General features: G+C 42.8%; 2 protein-coding genes across 3 annotated transcripts in view; both read left to right on the forward strand.

Annotated features, from left to right (window-relative positions):
* LOC117378631 (proteasome subunit beta type-7-like) overlaps positions 1–18,360 on the forward strand; it is a 273,780-nt gene that overhangs the window by 109,474 nt on the left and 145,946 nt on the right. The window lies entirely within an intron of this gene.
* LOC117378964 (zinc fingers and homeoboxes protein 2) overlaps positions 1–18,360 on the forward strand; it is a 47,814-nt gene that overhangs the window by 17,110 nt on the left and 12,344 nt on the right. For both annotated transcript variants that reach the window (XM_055225120.1, XM_033975670.2), the window contains one exon: positions 7,150–7,249. The gene's annotated coding sequence lies outside the window, so the exon portion shown is untranslated. The remainder of the gene's footprint in view (positions 1–7,149; positions 7,250–18,360) is intronic.

Here is an 18,360-nt window from a genome sequence, read left to right on the forward strand (position 1 = left end):
CAGTTATAGCGGTTAATCTGGAGGTGACTTCCTTATTTGGAATTCTGACTGGGAGTATCATAGCAACCAAAGAGCCAATGAGGAGTGAGGCCATTGAAGCTAACTGCCATTCTCACCCGCACCTCTGGTTTAGCAGGGAGTGGGCGCTAAGCAACGCTGTCAATCAAACCTGTTGCTAACACTAGCAGGAGCGACCTTTGGGAAAGAAGGCGCCTGATTGGTCTGTTATTAATGTTAATTTCTTGATTGGGACAATAATGAAATAAAAAAAACAAAACAGGATCATATAGAGTGGGTTAAAACCAACATTTTATAACATAACATTTCTGACAGCAGCAGTTACAGAGAGAGGAGACACAGTTTTACAATAGAAAGTGGAATGGAGTGATTGGAGCAGAATTACACTCTCTGTTTGGAATGCAGCTTAACCAGAGATATGTACAGGCTACTATGCTAACACCTCAAGTTATATTTTTATTCGGTGATCTTATTCACCAAACCATAGAGTCTGTGATCAAACCCCAAAGTCCCCATCAACCCCCAACGTGCACAAGAGGTCAAGTCCTCATCGCTCAAGGTCTGGAGATGGAGCCCAGCTTCATTTTAACCCAGAGTCGCCGAAGCATGGTGCCATATGAGGTCTTCAGAATGTACAAACTATATACTGAACCGGGACTGAACCGGGACTGAACCGGGACTGAACCGGGACTGAACCGGGACTGAACCGGGACTGAACCGGGACAATTCTGAATGTTGTACTAGACTGGAGTGCAACGTTTGCATGTAGCATAAATAAAAGAGGAGTAAAAGTACAGGAAGGAGAGTAGGAGGAGTAAAAGAAGGAAAACAGACGAGAAGGAGGGAGAGAAGGAGGAGTACAGGAAGAAGAGGGGGGGGAAATAGGGAGAAAAAGAGATAGAACATAAAAGAGGAGAAAGAGAGAAGAGAGGGATATGAAAGGGAGGGAACACGATGTGTTGCCAAAGAATGCAGCGCTGGCGTCAGGCCCACATCAAAGGCATATGGACTCAGCGTACAGGCTAAAGCTAACATGGCTAACATGGCTAAAGCTGACGTGGCTAAAGCTAAGTGTGCAGCACTCTGCCACATCTGCCCCAAGGGTCATCAAAAGTCACCGTCCCTAATCAGGTCAAGTTGTTCTAAGCAGGATAGAATCTGGGTTTATTTTAAATCAAAGTCTTTAAGGGTCCTGTATTACACAAACTTGACTCATGAGCTTTAAGCCATGTTAGAATGTTGTTACCTCCTCAAAAACATACCTGGGGTTGTCTTTTATTTCAGTCTGTCTACATCTCCAAAGCTCAAAAATGCTCTGTTCCACCTTGTGATGTCATGAAGTGGTAGTTTTCAACAGCTCCTTTTACCTTTAGTTCAGTCGAGATTGGCAATGCCAGGACTGAAATGATTCTAGTGTAGGTGTATGGAGTTTTGACAACACAACGGAGCACTTCCTGTATTACCACATGACATCACAAGGTGGAACAACAAGGTGTTTTCAGTTTGAGAGTCTAAATCTGCAGGGTTTGTGTGTTAAACATGTGTGAATGAAACAAAACACAAGGTATATTTTTGAGGAAACAACATTATATGGGAGCTTTAAAGTTTATTGCCTTAATCTGGTGGGATAAAACCTGTTGTAAATATAAATTATAATTAAGAAGCAATTTGTGAAGAAAAGTTGAAAAATATGTTGAAAATTACAGGAAGTGGAGGGTTCTAAACACATTGACAACACGCTAGGGAGAATTCTGTCCAAATGTTCGGCACAATTTACACAAGAAACACATTTTTCTGATATTTTTAACATTGTTTTAACAAAATAAAGGTGTTTGGCACAGTCGATGTTGACATCTGTGGCTAATGCTACCGCTAACGCCCAGAGCAGGTCAAATGCAGACTGTGGAGGCTCTGTGGACTCTTTAACATGCTAATAATAACAGAAAAGACATTTGTTAGCGCTTTGATAGCGTGATTTAGCTTTTGGAGTGGACACTGAACTTGGTGAAATAAGTCTGGAGAGTCCAGTCTGACGACAGAGCAGCATCCACTGCTATTTTTATCCACACACTTTAATCAGCACGACTTATCTTCAAGACCATTGAACATTTGACTTTTAGTCTCAAAATCTCTTTTATTCTTATAGATTTTCTTTTCTAGAGATAAACTTTTACCAGTTATTTTTTTGCTCTTGTACTGTAACAAAATTGAGTAGCCTTAGTCTGCTTCTTCACATTGTGCAGTATCGGACTAGTATCAGTATCGGCGAGTACAATAAGGCCAAGTATCGATATCAGATCCCAAAACATTTTTATTGGCACAACACTAGTTTTGCTCCAATTTAGAACACGGGAATGAGAAAGTAACATTTTAAACCTGAAAAATAACCAAGGTGTCAATAATACTGTACTTGCTTTTATTTATTTATGTACTTTTTCACAAATTTTCAATGTTCTGCAGGTGGTTTTAACTTTAATGTGAGGAAATGTTCCACAGTGGGGCTTTAACCCTGTTCTAATGTGGTGAAATGTCCCGCAGGGGGACTTTAACCCTGTGTTTTGCTTCATACACACGTTTCAATAATCCTTCAATCCTTGCACCCTCTGCTGGTGGTGTTGTGATGCACACTCTTTAAGTTCATGAAGTATAAAGGCAGTTTGGACCAAAAGCTGGAATAATTACTCCAGATGCCCTCCCTTATGGATGTTTATTTTATTGTCACGTTTTTGTTTAGTCTGAGACAAAGAGGGTCACCGAGACGAGTTTAGGAAGAGGCCGCTGTCACCATGGAAACAGACCAAACAAGTAGACGAGAAGAGACAAGGGGCTAAGAAACAAGGAAAAGAGGCAAGTAGACAGAAAAGGTGTGACCTAGTCCATAAGGAAAAAAGGGGGTAGGACAGGAGTAGAGGAGCAGATGAGAGCGCAAAAGAGAGAGGTGACAAGGAGACAGGATAAGGGAGAAGGAAAGGAGGAGAGGAGGAATCAAGAAAAGGAGACTAGGAAAGGAGATGAGGAGTTGGGAGACAGAGAGACGAGACAAGAAGAGGAGACAGACCAAAGGAAACTAGACAAGACCACAGGGTAGGAGACAAGGAGGCAATAGAGTATGAATCAACGAAGGAAGGGGAGAGACTAGGAAAGGGATGAATTAGGAGAAAAGGAGATGGGATAAGGGGGTAAGAGACAGACCAAAAGAGACAAAACAATGGGAGGAGACAAGGAGGCAGGAGAGCAGGAATCAAGGAGGGGAGACGAGAGACTAGAAAAGCAGACGGGGTGTTACGAGACAAGGGAGTAGGAGACGGGACAAGTGGATAGGAGAGAGGGGAGACGAGAAGAGGAGACAGACCAAATGATACAAGGAGACAAAAGAAGGGAGTAGGAGACAGGATAGGAGAGGAGACGGGACAAAAGGAGATAGACCAAATGATACAAGGAGACAAAACAAGGGGGTAGGAGACAAGGAGGTGGGAGAGAAAACCAGAGACTAGGAAAGGAGATGAGCTTGTAGGAGACAAGGAAGTAAGACAGAGGACAGGAGGCCAGTCCTTCATATTATTTGCATTGTTGTTTTTGAGAAGCACCATGTTTAATCCCTGTTGTTTTACTGTGGACAAGACAATACAAAAAGGACCGTACTTTATTTAGTACAGCCATGTTTTGTTAATCTAGCGATCTCTCCCGGGCCTTATTCAAACCTGCTTTACAGTTACACATGGACAAAGTTGTTGGTACCCGTCAGTTAATGAAAGAAATACTCACAAAGGTCACAGAAATAACTTAAATCTTACAAAAGTAATAATAAATAAAAATTCTATGAAATTTAACCAATGAAAGTCAGACATTGCTTTTCAACCATGTTTCAAAAGAAACAGGCCTGGACAAAAATGATGGTACCCTTAACTTAACATTTTGTTGCACAACCTTTTGAGACAACCACTGCAGTCAGACGATTCCTGTAACTGTCCATGAGACTTCTGCACCTCTCAGCAGGTATTTTGGCCCACTCCTCATGAACAAACTGCTCCAGTTGTCTCAGGTTTGAAGGGTGCCTTTTCCAGACGGCATGTTTCAGCTTCTTCCTAAGATGCTCAATAGGATTTAGGTCAGGGCTCATAGAAGGCCACTTTAGAATAGTCCAATGTTTTCCTCTTAGCCATTCTTGGGTGTTTTTAGCTGTGTGTTTTGGGTCATTGTCCTGTTGCAAGACCCATGACCTGCGACTGAGACCAAGCTTTCTGACACTGGCCAGCACATTCCTTTCTAGAATCCCTTGATAGTCTTGTGACTTCATTGTACCTGCACAGATTCAAGACACCCTGTGCCAGATGCAGCAAAGCAGTCCCAGAACATAACAGAGCCTCCTCCATGTTTCACAGTAGGGACAGTGTTCTTTTCTTGATATGCTTCATTTTTCCATATGAACATAGAGCTGATGTGCCTTGCCAGAAAGTTCCATTTTTGTCTCATCTGTCCATAGAACATTCTCCCAGAAGCTTTGATTGGAATTTGCCAAACTACACGTTGACAAGCCACAGACTTTTTATGATTTGTTTTCAACAATGGTGTCCTTGGTCGTCTCCCATTAAGTCCACTTTGGCTCAATCAACGACGGATGGTGCGATCTGACACTGATGTTCCTTGAGCTTGAAGTTCACCTTTAATCTCTTTAGACATTTTTCTGGGCTCTTTTGTTACCATTCGTATTATCCGTCTGATTTGTCATCAATTTTCCTCCTGCGACCACGTCCAGGGAGGTTGGCTACAGTCCCACAGATCTTAAATTTCTGAATAACATGTGCAACTGTCGTCACAGGAACATCAAGCTGCTTGGAGATGGTCTTATAGCCTTTACCTTTAACATGCTTGTCTATAATTTTCTTTGTAATCTCCTGAGACAACTCTTTCTTTGCTTCCTCTGGTCCATGTTGAGTGTGGTACACACCATGTCACCAAACAGCACAGTGACGACCTGTAGCCCTATATATAGGCTCACTGACTGATTACAAGATTGTAGATACCTGTGATGCTAATTAATGGAAACACCTTGGATTAACATGTCCCTTTGGTCACATTTTCTGTCTTTTTTTGGGTTACCATAATTTTTGTCCAGGCCTGTTTCATGAGTTTATTTTTTTAAAATAATTCTATTGAAGCATGGTTGAAAAGCATTGTTTGACTTTCAATGGTTAAATTTGCTAGAATTTTTATTTATTAATACTTTTGTCAGATTCAAGTTATTTCTGTGACCATTGTGAGTTTTTCTTTCATTAACTGAAGGGTACCAACAATTTTGTCCACATATGTAGCAGTATGAGTTTGTACAAGGCTCCGCCCACATATCTCACCCATGCTCCCACACAGCAATACTGCATAAATACACAAAAGCAGGATACAAAACAGTACACAGCAACTTCACAAAACAGCTCTAAACCAGAACTAAACCAGCTCCAAACCAGGTCCAAACCGCGTCCAAACCGCGTCCAAACCGGGTCCAAACCAGGTCCAAACCATTCTCCATAACTACACAAAAGCATGATACAAAACTGTACACAGAGACTTGACAAACCTGATGTGCAGTAGTTTCATTAGTGGGACACACATTGATTGTGTTGTAATAGTGCTCTGAAAGGGGAGTGACCTAGCGCAGAGAGCAAAGGGAGGGCACCAGTGAAACGTATTAAACATGTTATTCTGTTGTTTTGGAGGAATCTAGCATGTTCAAAACAATAAAAGGAAATGTGGTGATCTAAATATTAAGTGTTAGCAGTGAATACCCCATAGAAGTCAAATACCTTCTCTTTAAAGCGTTGATTTGGTATATTCCAGTATCTGCTCATCTATAATGTTACTATTGTATTTTTAATAGTTATTGTATTTTAATAGTTATTGTATTTTTAATTATTATTGCTCCTTGCACCAAATCACAAAAGCATTGACACAGACAAAAGCAATACAACGAATTGTGGAAAAAAAAAATCTCTAATCTCAAAAACTAAACTAATATCAGGTTCATCTGGTTCAGGCTTTCTTCATTTGAAATTTGAGGTGAAATTTCAGTGTCTGGTTTGGTCAATATTTAGGCTCCTGGTTCGTCCTCCATTTTGATTTTGACTTTAATAAAAATGTGTTTGCTGTGACTTCCTGTGGGACCAAACCAGAGCTGTCATCCTTATGTTCAAGTAGCAGAGTGGTTATCCTCTCTCCCCCTCTCACTAAGTAGGCTGTGGGTTAGACTCCTGATCTGTTTGAGTGGAGTATGTTGCTGTGGCTGTGTGAGTGGTTGTCCTCCCTGTCATGAAGAGGTTGTGGGTTAGAGTCTTTTTTGTGAGAAACAGACGTGTGACTTATGGCCCAGTGTTTCACAGAGTTACATCAGATTCATTTACATTTAATACAAGGACAAACTGTACTGAAGAGAACCAGGACTAAAGCAGGACTAAAGCAGGACTAAAGCAGGACTAAAGCAGGACTAAAGCAGGACTAAAGCAGGACTAAAGCAGGTCTAAACCAGGTCTAAACCAGGTCTAAACCAGGTCTAAACCAGGTCTAAACTAGGTCTAAATAAGGTCTAAACCAGGAGTAAAGCAGGTCTGAACCAGGACTAAATTAGGTCTAAACCAGCACTAAAGCAGGTCTAAACCAGGACCAAACCAGGACTAAACCAAGACTGAGTCAAGTCCTAACCAGGTCTAAATCAGGACTGAACCAGAGACCTGACCCTGTTGCTGTGAGGCAGAGTGCTTAGAGTCCTTAGGTTCTATTGTCTGACCAAAAGCTTAATTTCTGTCTCAGTTTGAGTTTTATTGTAATATTTTGATTGACAGCAGCTCATTAAAAAGCCTCTAATGACTTCAATCTGACAAAGTGTCCCCAAATATGAGCCAAAATTAAAACTGTAATCCTTCATAATCCTGCTCAGACCACAACCAGTCCCTCTCGTTTGGACCGGGTTTAGACTTGGTTTAAACCTGCTTCAGTCCTGGTTTAGACCTGGTTTAGTCCTGGTTCAGTCCCGGTTCAGTCCTGGTTTAATCCTGGTTCAGTCTTGGTTGAGTGCTGGTTCGGTTCTGGTTTGGTCCTGGTTTAATCCTGGACTTTATTTGACGGTGCATTCTGTGGTTGCAGGTGTGAATCCCGCTTGCTGCTGTAGTTCCACTTCTTGGGTGCCTTGATCAAGGCACATCAGACAATGAGATTCTTCAACCTGTGACCGCTGCTCCATCAGGTTTGTCTCCTCCACTCACATTTATTCAGTACTAGTTTAGTCTTGGTTTAGTCCTGGTTTAGTCTTGGTTTAGTCCTGGTTTAGTCTTGGTTTAATCCTGGTTTAGTCTTGGTTTGGTCCTGGTTTGGTCCCTGAACTCGTCCCTGGTTTAGTTCTGGTTCATTCCTATTTGAGTCCTGGTTCAGTTCTCGTTTACTTCTGGTTTAAATGTAAACATGTGTTGTGGACTCTGCTGGAGGTTAACCACATTCCTCTTCCATGTGCACACTTCTAGCACTCGTGCACGCTCCTGGGACTCGTGCACGCTTATGTTACTCGTGCACGCTCCTGGGTCTCATGCACACTCCAGGGACTTGTGCACAACCCACAGAAAGTTCTTAGTCCTGGTCTAAGCCTGGTTCCGGTCTCTCACAGCTGTCAGGTCAGATCCATCAGAGTCCATTTTACCACAAAACCTGATTCAGAAGTGGACCAAGGACATTAACATAATACTGTGGACAGGACTAAACCAGGACTAAACCAGGACTGAACCAGTACTGAACCAGGACTAAACCAGGGGTTAAACAGAGGCTTTTTTCATTTTTCCTGTTTTTGATCAAATTTAAATGAGCTCAAAATCCGTGACGTTCTGCCCCCAGGACCAGACCGGGACTGAACCAAGACCAGACTAAACCAGAAGCAGACCGGGACTAAACCAGAACCGAACCAGGGCCAGACTGGGATTGAACCAGGACTGAACCAGGACTGAACCAGGACTGAACCAGGACCGAACCAGGACTAAACAGGGACTGAACCTGGGCTCAATCAGGTTTTTGTCCAAAATAAAGTTTTGTACTGGTCTGAGACTCTAGGTTAAACCCTTCAGAAAGGATTAAAACCCATTTATACACTGATTTTGTTTAGTCCTGGTTTAATCCTGGTTTAATCCCAGTTTAGACTTGGTTCACTGCTGGTTCAGTCCCAGTATGACCTTGGTCTGGTCCTGGTTCAGTCCTGGTTTAGTCCTAGTTTAGTCTCGATCTGGTCCTGGGGGAAGAATGCCATAGAGTTTGAGCTCATTTGAGTTTGATCAAAAACAGGAAAAACAAAAAAAGCCACTGTTGAACAAAAACAAACCCAGAAATAAGTCTAAACCCCTGGTTTAGACTTGGTCTAGTCTTGTTTAGTCTTGTTTAGTCCTGGTTTAGTCCTGGTTTAGACCTGGTTTAGACCTGGTTTAGACCTGGTTTAGATCTGGTTTAGTCCTGCTTTAGATCTGGTTTAGACCTGGTTTAGTCCTGGTTTAGTCCTTGTTTAGATCTGGTTTAGTCCTGATTTAGATCTGGTTTAGTCCTGGTTTAGAACTGGTTTAGACCTGGTTTAGATCTGGTTTAGACCTGGTTTAGTCCTGCTTTAGATCTGGTTTAGTCCTGCTTTAGATCTGGTTTAGTCCTGGTTTAGTCCTTGTTTAGATCTGGTTTAGTCCTGATTTAGATCTGGTTTAGACCTGGTTTAGACCTGGTTTAGATCTGGTTTAGATCTGGTTTAGACCTGGTTTAGATCTGGTTTAGGCCTGGTTTTCAGAGTGTTCTTGATGAGTAGAGGATGGAGGGATGAAGCGATGAAACAAAAGACAAAAGAAAAAGTGAATACATAATTTACGACAAAATGTATGTCCTCATGTCACACCAGGAGAGAGAGAGGGAGAGGAGGTAAAGAGGGAGGAGGAGGAGAGAGGAGAAAAGAGTAAGGGAGGAGAGAAGGACACCAGAAAGAGAAGAGAGAGAGGGGAGATAAAGGGGGAAGGAAGGGGAGGGGACGAGGATACACTGGAGAAGAGAGAGGGGTTTATACTGTCCTCATATGACTCTGAGAACGAGTGAAGGAGGGAGGAGGAAGGGAAAACAAGATGGAAGGACGAGAGGGCACAAGGAAACAAGTATGGAGAAGAACAGAATGAGAGAGTAAAGGAGGTAAAAACAAGAAGTGGAGTAAGAGGAGACAGAAGGAAAAGAGGAGAGGAGGAGGAGAGAGAAAGGGAGAGGAAACAAGGGAAGAGAGGAGAGGGAAGGTAAAGAGAGGAAGAGAGAGAGGAGAAGAGCAAGAGAAAGAGAAGAGAAGATAGGGAGAAGGGAGGAGAGAAGACGAGGGAAGTGGGGAGGAGATGAGGATACACTGGAGAGGAGAGAGAGGGGTTTACTGTCCTCACATGACTCTGAAAACGGGTGAAGGAGGGAGGAGGAGGGGAAAACAAGGAAGGAGGAGAGGAGTGAGAAGACGAAGAGAGGAAACAAGAACGGAGAAGGGAATGAGAGGGGAAAGGAGGGAAAAACAAGGAGCGAAGTAAGGGGAGACAGAAAAAGGAGAGAGGATGAGGAGGAGGCAGTACTGAGGGTGTGTGAGTTCTGTCTCTTTAAGCGTCCCATGTGATCGTACTGTATGGTGTGTCCTGATTTGACCCTGAACTATCTGAGGAGCCTCTCTCTACTGCCTCTCTATCCCTCTCTCTCTACTGCCTCTCTATCCCTCTCTCTCTACTGCCTCTCTATCCCTCTCTCTCTACTGCCTCTCTATCCCTCTCTCTCTACTGCCTCTCTCTATATCCCTCTCTCTCTCTACTGTCTCTCTCTATCCCTCTCTCTTTACTGCTTCTCTCTATACCTCTCTCTCTACTATCTCTCTACTGCCTCTCTCTTTCTCTCTCTCTCTCTCTGTCTGTCTCTCTATCTTGCTAATGCCTCTCTCTCTCTCCGTCTCTCTTCTCTGTCCCTCTCTCTCTCTCTCTCCCTCTTTCTTCTCTGTCCCTGTCTCTCTTGCTACTGCCTCTCTCTCTCTCTCTCTCCACTGCCTCTCTCTCTCTCTCTCTCGCTACTGCCTCTCTCTGTCCCTCCCTCTTCCTCTCTACTGCCCCTCTCTATTCCTCTCTCTTCTGCCTCTCTCTATCCCTCTGTCTCTACTGCCTCTCTCTCTCTCTCTTTCTGTCTCACTGTCTCACTACTGCCTCTCTCTCTCTGTCCCTCTTTCTCTCGACTGCCTCTCTCTCTGTCCCTCTCTCTTTGTCTGCATCTATCTCTCTCCCTGTCATTGAGCTGTCTCTCTCTCTCTCTCTCTCTCTCTCTCTCTCTCTCTCTCTCTCTCTCTCTCTCTCTCTCTCTGTCTGGCTCTCTCTATATATATCTGTCTCTCTCTGTCTTTTTCTCTCTTTCTCTGTCTCTCTCTCTCTTTGTCTCTGTCTCTCTCTCGCTACTGCCTCTCTCTGTCTCTCTCTGTCTGTCTGTCCCTCTGTCTTTTGCTCTCTTTCTGTCTCTCTCTCTCTTTCTCTCTGTCTCTCTTTCTCTCTGTCTCTCTATCTTGCTACTGCCTCTCTCTCTCTCTCTGTCCCTGTCTCTCTCTCGCTACTGCCTCTCTCTGTCTCTGTCTGTCTGTCTCTCTCTGTCTTTTGCTCTCTTTCTCTGTCTCTCTCTCTTTCTCTCTGTCTCTCTCTCTCTCTTTCTCTCTGTCTCTCTATCTTGCTACTGCCCCTGTCTCTCTCTCACTACTGTACACCGGTGCTATGGTGTAGTCAGTAGGGATGGGACAATATTACAATTTAGACTCACAAGATTAGCGATATTATCACGATAATTTTTACGTTTTTTTTTTTTAAGTCACTAAAACATCAATTGCCATACAACCTGAAGGTGTCTTTTTTACTGCAAGTGAAATTAACCATGAATGAATAATAAATGTGTCAATTATATAGACTCTTGAATATAAAAAAACACATGAACCAACCTGAGAAAGCCGCAGAAAAAAAGGATCTGATAAAGGATATGCTGCATCAGCCATCAGCTGTGCAAAATGCAATTTATCTAGCACTAACCTAGCAATAGCAAAGTGGACACAAACACATACCATTATTCATGCAAATCCAAACTAACACAAACTACATTCAATAGTTTATTAGGCATGGTATGTTACGATAGATATTTTTGGCTCAAGTTTGTCAAACGATGCAGGATGGTTGTCTCGCAAATGTGTGTGTAAGTTGCTGGTGTTTGCCCTCTGAGCCATATCTTTTTTGGGCAGACTCTGCAGATTGGTGGCTCATCTTGTTGGTCTTGTTTTTCAAAGCCATAATAATTCCACACATCAGACTTCACCTTCTTGAGTGGAGGATATACACACGAACAAAATTGTTGGTATCCATCAGTTAATGAAAGAAATACTCACAATGGTCACAGAAATAACTGTCAGTTGAGACAACTGTCAGTTGTCTCAGGTTTGAAGGGTGCCTTTTCCAGACGGCATGTTTCAGCTCCTTCCTAAGATGCTCAATAGGATGTAGGTCAGGGCTCATAGAAGGCCACTTTAGAATAGTCCAATGTTTTCCTCTTAGCCATTCTTGGGTGTTTTTAGCTGTGTGTTTTGGGTCATTGTCCTGTTGCAAGACCCATGACCTGCGACTGAGACCAAGCTTTCTGACACTGGCCAGCACATTTCTTTCTAGAATCCCTTGATAGTCTTGTGACTTCATTGTACCTGCACAGATTCAAGACACCCTGTGCCAGATGCAGCAAAGCAGCCCCAGAACATAACGGAGCCTCCTCCATGTTTCACAGTAGGGACAGTGTTCTTTTCTTGATATGCTTCATTTTTCCATATGAACATAGAGCTGATGTGCCTTGCCAGAAAGTTCCATTTTTGTCTCATCTGTCCATAGAACATTCTCCCAGAAGCTTTGATTGGAATTTGCCAAACTACACGTTGACAAGCCACAGACTTTTTATGATTTGTTTTCAACAATGGTGTCCTTGGTCGTCTCCCATTAAGTCCACTTTGGCTCAATCAATGACGGATGGTGCGATCTGACACTGATGTTCCTTGAGCTTGAAGTTCACCTTTAATCTCTTTAGAAGTTTTTCTGGGCTCTTTTCTCTCTTTAATTTGTCATCAATTTTCCTCCTGCGACCACGTCCAGGGAGGTTGGCTACAGTCCCATGGATCTTAAATTTCTGAATAACATGTGCAACTGTAGTCACAGGAACATCAAGCTGCTTGGAGATGGTCTTATAGCCTTTACCTTTAACATGCTTGTCTGAGATTATAAATTTATAGACAAGCATGTTAAAAGTAAAGACCTTTAACATGCTTGGCTATAATTTTCTTTCTAATCTCCTGAGACAACTCTTTCTTTGTTTCCTCTGGTCCATGTTGAGTGTGGTACACACCATGTCACCAAACAGCACAGTGACGACCTGTAGCCCTATAAGATTGTAGATACCTGTGATGCTAATTAATGGACACACCTTGGATTAACATGTCACTTTGTTCACGTTATTTTCAGTCTTTTCTAGTCATACCATCATTTTTGTCCAGGCCTGTTTCATGAGTTTATTTCTTTAAATAATTCTGTTGAAGCATGGTTGAAGAGCAATGTCTGACTTTCATTGGTTAAATTTCCTAGAATTTTTATTTATTATTACTTTTGTCAGATTCAAGATATTTCTGTGACCATTGTGGGCTTTCATTAACCGAAGGGTACCAACAATTTTGTCCACGTGTATAAATGAGATCAACTGCCTGCCCATGAGACATAAGCCATAGGCACAGAAGCTAACCAGTTTCATTGCTGACAAACGCCAGAATTAACATCTAAACATTGTTTTGAAACTGTAAACATGAGGCAGTCTTGTGCCATAGAGGCGATTATAATCATGTGCAGTGATCATGATTATTAAAAAATGCCACAAGCGATTAATTGCAGACCTTTTTGACCGCAATTAGCAATTATCGCATATCGTCGCATCCCTAGCAGTCGTGGCGTTGGTGTTGTCTTACTTTGACCTCAGACTATCTGATCCCCTCTCCCTCTTGCTCTCTCTGTCTCGCTCTCCCTTTGTCTCTCTCTCTCTCTCTCAGTTCTGTCTCTTTCTTTCTCTTTGTTGTTCTTTTTCTCTCAGTGGTTGTAGCCTTGTGGAGTTGTACACTGGTGTTATGGTGTAGTAGTTGGTGGAGTTGTGTCCTAGTTTGAGCTTGATCTTAGGATCACTGTTTGTGTCAAGAAGGTTTAGGCTTGTTAAAAGTCCAGATGGTTTAAAAATGACTCTACGTTTTATGTCCATACGTTTGAAAATACATAATAAAAAAGTTCTGTTTAAACAACTCTAATGGTATGAAAGAGTGGATGCCTCTAGTCTTTGCATTTGAGGGCAGGCGACGCGTCATGGACACTGTGGAAGCAGGGCGGAGAAAAATAGTTGATGCACGTCCAGGGCGTCCGTTCCGAGTGCCTTTGGATGTTTTGTTTTCCCGGGTTTCTTTGTGAACAATTCAGACTAGGTTGAGAGAGTGGCTTTAGTGTGTTTAATGTCACGTCGTACAGCTCTGGGAGCAGGCAACAATGAGGCTGTCCTCCATTGTTTTTGTTGTGGCGTGTGGCTCTCGGGTCTTTCGCTTTCATCTTCTTCTTCCAGATGACGACGTAACTGGAGCGTAGTCTGTGATTGGTTGATGTGGTGTGTCACTGGAGTGTAGTCTGTGATTGGTTGACATGGTCTGTCAAAACCTCAACTTTTTACACTTGTGTAAAAGCTTGAAAATGTGTCGCAGAAATGCAGGATGGCCTAGACGTGCATCCAACATAGACTTTGCAGATAAACCTAACACCCCTGATGCCGCAGTCTGAACGCAGCATTATGCACCTGTACTTTAAATCAGACCTATTCTGCAAACTGGACTTTTCAGAGCTTTTCACCATGTTATAGTTGTTTACTTCTCATTGACCCTCTGAAGTTGTATTTAGAGTGATTCGTGCATGTTTGATCTTTCATCTCCACACGTACACACTCAGACGCACGCACTATGATGTACACACTACTTTCTCCAGTTTTATTTTTGTAATCTATGATAATGTGTAATCTAGGCGTAGGATTCGGCAGCTTCATGTAGTGATTGTGGTTCTAATGAAATAAAATCCACAGTTCGCTAGTATGATGTGCAGCTGTCCATAGGGAGCGCCGATAGCATGTGGCGCTTTGTTGTGATTACATTTACGGCGACGCCAGCTCCCATTGGGCACCACAATATTGTGATTTAAAGTGTCCACATTCTAACCAAATGATCCACGAGCGTAAGAAATTATAACTCAAGAGCAGACCATGTCTTCTATGAGTGAAGACACCAGTGGAGCTACAGTAGAACTGGAAGTCACTTTTTCTTGGAGAATCTGGTGTTAAAATTGCAATTATCACGATTACAAAAAATGTGCCACGACAGATTATTGTCTTCTTTTTTTTAATCAGAATGAGTGCTGTTCTAGGTCCTCGTCCCGGTGCTGTGGGACTGCAGGGATCTGGCGATGAATAAAAGCTTGACCTGTCCACCTGCCACCTGAGTGATGTTACGATACTCACATTTCAAAAGCCATTTCCATACTAAGGAGTAGACTTGATACTCAATACCGATTCTAAAATACTCTTTCTTTAGACAATACAATGTGAAGATTTTCCTCATTAAATGTTGTACTTTGTGTTCTATTCTCATGTGTGTCATATGTGTGTAATCCCTCAGTGTGCAGTAGGTTCATAGTGGTCATGTGCAAAGACACATTATTATAAACAGATTCAGGAAAGGTTCATTTCTGTCCTATCAGTGTGACTTTTTTAGTTTCAATACCCTCAAATCAATATCTAGTTTTGATACTAGTTTTAGTATCTGATTTTCAATACTTTTGACAACCTCACTGCAGTCTAAAACTATCGAATTTTAAATTGGACCTGGTACCTCCTTGCTGTGAGCCAATTGTGCTAACCTCCATATTTGCCCAGGTGCGCTGTAGGCTTCACATGCGGCGGCGGAGTGTAGCGTAAACTGTGATGTGATTATCTTATCAGCGCGGAGTTAGCGCCTGAACTAGCGCCTGTGCTAGCATATATCTGTGAATGTGTGAAATATGAAACATGAGATCTGAGTCTGAGAAAGGAAATACACTCTGAACAAACGAAAGGTTCTAATGAAAAGAACTATGGAGGGCTTCCTAAAGTGATCGAAGCTAGGGCTGTCAAAAGTATCGAAAATCTGATACTAATCCATCCATCATTTGAGCAGGCATTGAAATAAAAAAACTCACATTCACGGGACAGAAATTAGCCTTTCCTGAATCTGTTTATAATGATGTGTCTCTGTATGTTTCACAAGTATAAGACACATAGACTAGTATACACCCATGGACCACTATGAACTGCACACTGAGGGATTACACACATATAACACACATGGAATAGAACACAAAGTACAACATTTAATGGGAAAAATCACAGTATATTGTCTCATCTCCTAGCTCCTCGTCTCCTATCTCCTCATCTCCTAGGTTCTCGTTTCGTCTCCTACTCTCTCCTCTCATCTCCTCGCTCCATCTCTCATCTCCCAGCTTTTCATCTCCTAGCTCCCCCTCTTGTTTCCTAGCTCCTTCTCTCGAAGCTCCTTCTCTCCTAGTTTCTACTCTCATCTCCTTACACCTCATCTCGTCTCCTAGCTCCCGTCTCTTATCTCTTCATCTCTTCTTTTATCTCCTCCTTCTGTCTTCTAGCTCCTCCTGTTGTCTCATGTCTCCTCGTCTCCTAGCTCCTCCTTTCGTCTCCTCTTATGTGCTAATTTCTCCTCTCCTAGTTCCTCCTCTCATCTCCTAGCTCCTCCTCTCATCTCTTAGCTCCTCCTCTCATCTCTTAGCTCCTCCTCTCTAGCTCCTCCTCTCATCTCTTAGCGCCTCCTCTCATCTCTTAGCACCTCCTCTCATCTCCTAGCTCCTCCTCTCCTAGCTCCTCATGGCAGAGTGGTTAGCCCCTCGGCGTCTTCTTCCCGTTTCCTAATTAGTGGCGACGGAGCCTGTTACCGCGGCGACGGCAGAGGGGCAACTGTTGCTATGGAGACTCTGCATCCGCACGGAAACAGGGGAAGGAGACGAGGAGAGGAGGAAGGAGACAAGGAAATGAGGGAAAGAACGAAAGAATTAATTTGAATTTTTCTGCCTTAATTTAAAAAAAACAAAAAAAAACAGCAAATTCTCAGAGACCCAGGGAGAACATGCAAACTCTACTGATGCCTCTATAGTCCCCGGGAATCAAACCCAAGACGATCTCACTGTGGGGCAGAGTTGAGCTAACTCACACATTCACACTTTGATCCTTGCGTAGTTCTGTAGACTGGTTCTGTGCAAATCCTGCTTTAGTCCTGTTCAAATCCTGGTTTAGTCCTGGTTTAGACCTGGTTTAGACCTGGTTTAGACCTGGTTTAGACCTGGTTTAGACCTGGTTTAGACCTGGTTTAGTCCTGGTTCAGTCCTGGTTTAGTCCTGGTTTAGTCCTGGTTTAGACCTGGTTTAGTCCTGGTTTACACCCGGTTTAGACCTGGTTTAGTCCTGGTTCAGTCCTGGTTCAGTCCTGGTTCAGTCCTGGTTTAGTCCTGGTTTAGACCTGGTTTAGACCTGGTTTAGTTCTGATGTAGACCTGGTTCTGTCCTGTTCAAATCCTGGTTTAGTTCTGGTCTAGACTCCAACCAGGATATCGACTAAACCGATATTTGGAAGTTCTGATGTGGACTTGGTTTGATCCTGTTCAAATACTCAATTTCAAACCAGTTAAATACATTTTAGCAGAAAATATTTTTGCTTTGAAGGAAAAAATTGAAATCTGAACTTCTCAAATTCCTCACACTCACAGAAAATCTTGAGTTTTGTTGTAGATTTGTAAATTATTTTTGGCTAATCGCCGTGGAGACAGAGTTTGACCGCTGCTTTTGCTCATTAGTCCCAGACTCCAGCCGCTCAACAAATCATAAAATAAAACTGAAATTTCACTCAAGGTTTGGTCAGATCTGCCCAGCAACTAAACCAGGTCTAAACCAGGTCTAAACCAGGTCTAAACCAGGTCTAAACCAGGTCTAAACCAGATCTAAATCAGGACCAAATCATGACTAAACTAGGACTAAACCACATACAGGTTTTATTCAGAGACAAAGAAAAGTTCAAACTGTAAAATAATAGTTGCACCTTTTTCCGTCTCAGTCTGTCGGGTTTTAATTGGTTCATTTTTGCTGCGATTTATCACAAATTCGACCTGAACTCACCAGAAAGAAACGAGAATCCCAAATCTGTGAAAACCAGATTTTAAATTGGCTCAAAGTCACTTGTTCATATAATAGGTGTCAGAGTGGCTATTCTTCTTCTTCTTCTCCTCTCAATGAAACAGGACTAAACATGGACTAAACCGGGTCTAAGCCAGGTCTAAACCGGGACTTGAACCAGGTCTGTTCAGACTAAACCAGGTCTAAACTAGGACTAAACCAGGTCTGAACTAGGACTAAACCAGGTCTGAACCAGGTCTGAACCAGGTCTGAACCGGGACTAAACCGGGACTAAACCGGGACTAAACCGGGACTAAACCGGGAGTGGATCGTACATGTGTTACAGAGTGGTTATCTTCCTTGTCTCTTGTGTCCTAGCTCCTCGGCCGTGTCCTGTTTCCTTGCCTCCTTGGGTACTTCGTCGGTCACTTTCTCGAGTCTTTGCCCTAAATTTAGACTAAACGTTTCTGGCTCTGATTCTTTGCCCAGAGGAGAAGGAAAAGCAGGCAGCCATTTTGTTTTAATTTAATTTGGAAAACGATCAGAGAGTAATTAACTTTTATAGAGACAGAAAATGCACTGGGTATGTATCAGTAAGGACTGAACCAGGACTAAACCAGGTCTAAACCAGGTCTAAACCAGGACTAGACCAGGACTGAACCAGGACTGAACCAGGACTGAACCAGGACTGAACCAGGACTAAACCAGGACTAAACCAGGACTAAACCAGGTTTAAACCAGGTTTAAACCAGGACTAGACCAGGACTGAACCAGGACTGAACCAGGACTGAACCAGGACTGAACCAGGACTGAACCAGGACTGAACCAGGACTGAACCAGGACTGAACCAGGACTGAATCAGGTTATCAGGTTATTGCACTGTATGAGAAAAATCTTTTCTGGGCAGGAGAGATTTTTTTGCTGTAGTAGCAGTGAGTTGCCACTAGTTCAACTCAATAGCGCTCTAAGCAGCACGCATGCGTCCACTCAGTGATCTGAATGGACACATGTGTGCATCCCGCTAATGAAAC

The sequence above is a fragment of the Periophthalmus magnuspinnatus genome, chromosome 11, assembly GCF_009829125.3.
Source record: "Periophthalmus magnuspinnatus isolate fPerMag1 chromosome 11, fPerMag1.2.pri, whole genome shotgun sequence".
In the NCBI taxonomy this organism is placed as follows: domain Eukaryota; kingdom Metazoa; phylum Chordata; class Actinopteri; order Gobiiformes; family Gobiidae; genus Periophthalmus; species Periophthalmus magnuspinnatus.